The sequence below is a fragment of the Malurus melanocephalus genome, unplaced genomic scaffold (assembly GCF_030028575.1).
Source record: "Malurus melanocephalus ecotype Western Australia unplaced genomic scaffold, MMel_1.1 scaffold_96, whole genome shotgun sequence".
Lineage (NCBI taxonomy): Eukaryota > Metazoa > Chordata > Aves > Passeriformes > Maluridae > Malurus > Malurus melanocephalus.
In genome coordinates, this window is record NW_026623328.1 from 1,982,302 (window position 1) to 1,988,185 (window position 5,884).

Sequence of the window (5,884 nt, forward strand, 5' to 3'; positions counted from 1 at the left end):
CCGAGGTGCATCGCTCTTTTCTTAAGYCGTCTCCTTTGCCAGGCCTGTTTTAAACTGCCGAGCGACATTTGGAGGTAATGGACCGTATTCTGGGCTCTTGCTCAAATTTTCCCCAGCCTGGAGTCTTAAAAACTTAAATAGAAACTGTCTGAGGGAGGGCAGAGGAAAAACTGAGCGCTGAGCTCAGGATGGGGCCCAACAATAATACCCTGCACTGCTCCAGCTGGGAATCTCATCACAGGGCACGTCCTGCTCGTGCACCTCTGATGGGAAGCTGACATGAGCCCCCAGGGACCACGGGGGACCACTTGCACCCCTCTCCCCCGAGATAAAATCCTCCACACAGCCCCTTCCCAAATAAGCAGCCTGTGTGGTCCTGCTTCAAGGGATGTTTGCCTGGACCACRCCAGCAGTTTTTCCTGGCTGGGTTTAGGGTGGCAAACCTTTGCTGAGCAGCAAATCACACCTGCCCTGCTTCAGCTGGTGCTGGCACGTGTCATGGGCACCCAGAGCCATCGTCACCCCGTGTCCCCCAGCTCCACAGGACAGGGCACAGTGGAAGGAGCCCCAGCAGCTCCCAGCCTGCTTGGCCCAAAGGGGTGGCTGGTGAATGTCTGCCCCCCACCTCCAAAACACTCCTCCTGCCCCATCCAGAGGGAAAAATGAGGTTTCCTTTGGCTCAGAGGCAAATCACACCCTCTCCACTCTGTGAAATGGGGTCAGGGTGACCGTGCTGCCCACGCCAGGGCTGGGAGATTGCCAGGGCCGTGCTGCTCCCAAAAGGCTGGGACAACTTCTGCCATTGACTGCCAGTCCAGATCACGGCTCTGCACCTCCCCCATCTCACTCAAACACACACGTTCGTTATCTTCACTAATTACACACCCCCAGCRAGGGATGGGGGCTGCATCCACTTCCATTCTGCCTCAAAGCATCACATTTTCCTGCCCAGCGATTCTCTCCTTGTGCCCGGGGACTAAACAGAAGGAACGTGGCCTATTTTGTAAGGAGCGCTGAAAGCGAACCCAGGTTATTTTAAGGCTTGTGGTTGTATTCCCGCTGCTGGGAAACATCCACTTCCTGAGGTCAGGGGAGGACAGGCAGTAACCTGGAAAACGGCTGCTCTTTGRGGCCGAGCTCTGCCGGCAGGGTTTAAATCCTCAAACCAGAGGATTGGGTTGTTYGGGGTTTGCAGCATCAGACGCGGCTTCAGCGCTGCCCCCGCTACCTGAGGGAGGGCTGAGGGTCCAGGTGGGCTCCTGCTTGGATGTGAAACACAAACCACAGCCCAAACAAGCTCAAAAGTGTTCTGGCCATGCCCTTTGGCTTCCCTGGCACCTTTCCCTGCCAAGCCGGCTGCAAAATTTGCAGAGGTTCAGGGAAGATCATGGAATGGTTCGGGTTGGAAGGGACCTTAAAGGTCATTTTGTTCCACCAACCTKTCACTATCCCAGGGTGCTCCARGCTCGGTCCTGCCTSGCYTTGGACCMTTCYAGGGAYKGGGCAGCCACAGCTTCTCTGGGCASCCTGTGCCAGGGCCTCYCCACCCTCACAGGGARGAATTTCTTCCCAAGATCCCATCTAACCCTGCCCTCTGGCTGTGGGAAGCCRTTCCCTTTGTCCTATCACTCCAGACCYTTGTGCCAAGTCTCTCTCCAGCTCTCTTGGAGYCCCTTTTGRCATTGGAAAGGGCTCTAAGAWCTCCCTGAAGCTTTCTCCTGTCCAGGTGAACACCCCCAGCTCTCCCAGCCTGTCCCCAGAGTCCTTGGAGAGCATCTCGAGGGAGGAGGGACAGGGACCATGAGCCCACAGCCACCACACCTGCGACAGGCTGGATCCCACACCTCTCCTGGGTTAGTAACACCAGCACCGCAGTCTCAGCTCAGGTTTCAACAGGAGGGGAAGCACTGGGGCTCCCAGGTAGGGCTGCGAGCAGGAGGGGAGGCTGTCACAGCTCGGTGACACAGACCAGTTTCCAGGCGATTCAAATGCAAACAAAGAATGCAGCCAGGGCAGGTTGGATCCTTTGGCTTTGAAACCCACCCMCAGCAAGCTTTAGCCATGCAAATGCAGGGGTTCAACAAATGAGGGACTTCATTCAGGGACMCACACAATCATCACATTCCTCCCAGATTCCCCCTGCTCTGGGCCACAACAGCTGCAGGACCTCGGGAAGCACTGTCCACACTTGGGGCAGCGAGCACAGGAACCCCCTGAGCTCAGCCAGCCAGCCCCACTCTGTTTTGGGGAGGCATGGTCCCAGGGCTCCTGCCTCTCTGTCCCAATCCCAAAACCTCCCTGGCAGCTCTCCCCAGCCCCAGGAGATGCTCAGGAGCAGCATCCCAGGGTCCCCTCAGGGGGCACAGGTCACGCTGCCTGCTGGTAGGTGATGAGGACCAGTGTCCTGGGAGGGCAGCAGGACACCGAGGCGAGTGAAGCAGGGGTCAGCTCCTCCCAGGAACTGTCCCATGTGGGACACTCAGAGCCAGAGCCGAGGCTGACAGCCGCAGAGTGTGACGAGGAGGCTCAGCACCTCCGCTCGGCTCCAAGCCAAGCCCAGTGGCCCGGGATGGAGCCCTCCYTCCCTGCTACGTGCCTGCCTGATTCGGGCCAGTCATGCCCGCAGCCTGCAGAACAGGCTCAGCTGGCAGCAAGCCCGGCAGGACGGGATGGAGCCTGGGGGAAGAGCCGGCACGTCACCCTGGGAGCACCTCAAACAAACCCACAGAGGGACCTCGGCAACCTGGCAGCGCTCCCACCGCCCTGCCCACGTGAGATAAAGAACACGGATCTACCCTGCAGGGCCAGAGGAGCTTCCCAGGTCTGGAAATACGGAGTGGGGCACCAGAGAGCATCCCCCGTGCCTGCCATGGCTCCCCAGCCCAGCTGCGATTCAAATTTCAGACAAATTGAGGCTGACCTCTGTTTCCACACCCAGCAACTGCGAGGCAGACAGACAATGACGGAGGGATAACCACATCCCAGAGCCTGGGCTCTCCACCCCTCCTGCACAAACAACACACCCAAAACACGGCACTCGGGCACTGCAGGACCTGCCCCTCCGTGCTCAGCACCTTCCCAGGGATCGACAGGGAATCCGGGCTGACGTGGAGAGCTGAGACAGGGTCTGTCCTGAGCATCACACTGGTTATGGCTAGCAGGGGCAGTATGGAAGGCTGACACACTGCCATTAAAGCCGTTTCCCAGCTTTTTCCCTAAAACAGACACGACTGATTCCCCATAATTGCCCTGGGCTGGGAGCAGGAGGGAGCGTTTACAGCCGAGGGAACCAGCTGGTGCTCGTATCCTTGCCTGGAGGAGCCGACTCAGGGTCATGTTTCGGAAATATTTGAGAAGCACGGCAATTAAAAGATTGGAGCTGGCAGGCTGAGCTGTCTCCCTCTGCCCTGATCCACGCCTGTATCCTCCCACCCGCATCCGCCCGGAATCGCTGCTCCGTGCGGGCACACAGTGACGCCATGGGGGTGGCACTGAAATCCCCTGGGCCGCTGACCCCAGAGGACAGGCAGGGCTTGTCCCCGCTCCCCCAGGAGCTCTGCCCGCTCTGCACCGCCCTGGCCAGCGTGTGCCGGCAGCGTGGCGTGCCCKGCAAGCCCCGTCCTGCCCGCCTGCAGCTGCACCCTGCGCTCCCGCTCGCTCGGGAGGAGCTGGGCTGGGTCCCTGGTGGCTGATAGCAGATGGCTGAGCCCCGCTGGGTGTATCCGTGCGGTTCTGCTTGTCCCAGCCCTGCCACCCTTCACCCTCTGAGCTCCGGCTGGTTCTGCCCACCCTGGAGCATCCCGCTGCTCTCGGGACCGTGCGCAGGGGGTGGGTGCAGTTTGTCCCTCCAGCCCACACGCAAACCCTGCTCTCCCAGAGCTCAGAACACGGGTGCCAGGTTTTGTTCCCATGGTGGAGAGAGGCCCAARGAGAAGGAGCACGACAAGAGCTCCGGGAAGCCACCAGCAGGAACGGAGGCAGCCACAGCCTGGCTCCCAGAGCTCTCCAGGGAGGATGCTCCAGCCACCACCGCTGCTGCCACCTCCCAACCCTGCTGTCACCGCTGCCGGGACCCGAGCAGTGCCTTGGCTTTCTCACGCAGGAGCAGCCTTGGGAAGTGGGAGGAGGAAACGGATCTGAAAACCCAGTGTTTCCTCTCAGCCCTCTGTGCTCTGATTTTTTTTTTCCCCTGGTGAGAGCAGGGAACAGCCTGTGTCACAGATAATGAAGGCACTGACAGACACTGTTGGGGCACGTGGAGCCCTCTCCACCATCATCCTGCACCCTGGGGCAGCCATCAGGCTCCATCCTCCAAGTCTTGGCACGTTTGCAGGATGCTGTCGGGGGTGTGGGGGCAGCAGCAGGATGCTCAAGCCCTCCTACTGGCYAAGGCAGATCCTGGAATGCCCAGCTGTGGGCAGGGAGGGCCCAGCTGCCAGGGATGTTAATGGGATACAGATTCTCCCAGCCAATGGATTTGCAGTGCCCTGGGAGCGTGGTCCGACATGAGAATACAGAGCAGATGGATGGTGGAGCAGGGAGACCGCTGTGGGTGCCCAAGGACCCAGGGAAACTGAGGCACAGCTTTCTGAGAGGGTGCGTGCAGCCCACAGGGTCTCTTTCCCATCCCAGTCCCCATGCCAGGACCCCAGGATTCCCGGGGTGCTGGGACATCCCCCTGCTCCAGGAGGAGCTGCCAGGGACCGAGCAGCCACAGGGCACCCAGGCAGGGGATCCCCTCGCCCAGCCAGGTCCAGGGGAGCTGCGATGTTGGCTCGGCCCCACAGCGCTCACAGTGCCACAGGCTGGCTGTCTGCCCGGGGACAGCGGTGGCAGGCTCAGCCCAGGGCCCTTTGTGCTCCTGAGGGAGCRGGGCTGGGGGAAGGGACACGTTCTGCCCTCAGTGCGGGGCCAAGGCCACCCTGGTCACCCAGAGCACGGCCAGCTCGGCCAGAGACCTGTCACTGCTGCGGGATTAGACACCATTCCCACGGCTGCTGAGCTGGGATTGGAGCCAGGGTGGGATGGGGAGGGAATGGGGTGAGACAGTGCCAGGGAAGGATGTGGCCAGGCTAGAATGGGGTTGGGATGGGGCTGGGCTGGTATCCATGGGATGGGATGGGATGGGATGGGATGGGATGGGATGGGATGGGATGGGATGGGATGGGATGGGATGGGATGGGATGGGGTGGGGGATGGGGATGGGGATGGGATGGGATGGGATGGGATAGGATGGGATGGGATCCATGGGATGGGTCAGCACCAGGGTGTGATTGGAATGGGGTAGGATGGAGCCAAGGCAGGATGCAGCCAGGGTGGGATGAGGCCGGGGTAGGATGGCACTGGTGCGGGATGGGGCCATGGCAAAGGGGCCTGGCCTGGCTGTGGGATGCAGGAGGAAGCACGTCCTGCCGTGATGGAGGCTGCGTGCCACACTGGACCTCAGAGCGCTCGTCCCTGCAGGCCGGGGCCGGGCTCRGCGAGGATGGAGCGCAGCCCGCAGCATTCCCAGCGTCGCTGTTAGTTTAACAATACCCCGCTGGCCTGCATGCCGGGGCTAATTTTATCCCTGGAGCCWGGCCAAGGCGGCCCTAACTTTCCTCGCTGTGATTTATCCCAGCCATTTCCCTTCAAAAACAAGGCCCCTGTGCCAGCCCTGCTGGCTCCCAGGCAGCGCACGCTGTCCCGGGCAGGATCTGCCCCGGGTGCGTTGTTTGGAGAGCAGGAGGGTGGCTGCTGTGGGAACCCCTCCCGGGGTCATTCCCCCCACAGCACGGGGATGTTCAAAGCTGGCTGGAAGCCAGGGGATGCTCAGAGCCTTCCCTGGGATCCCGGAGCAGCTCAGTTTTCCACAGACATCTCTGGGAAGGAGGAGGGTGTTTTT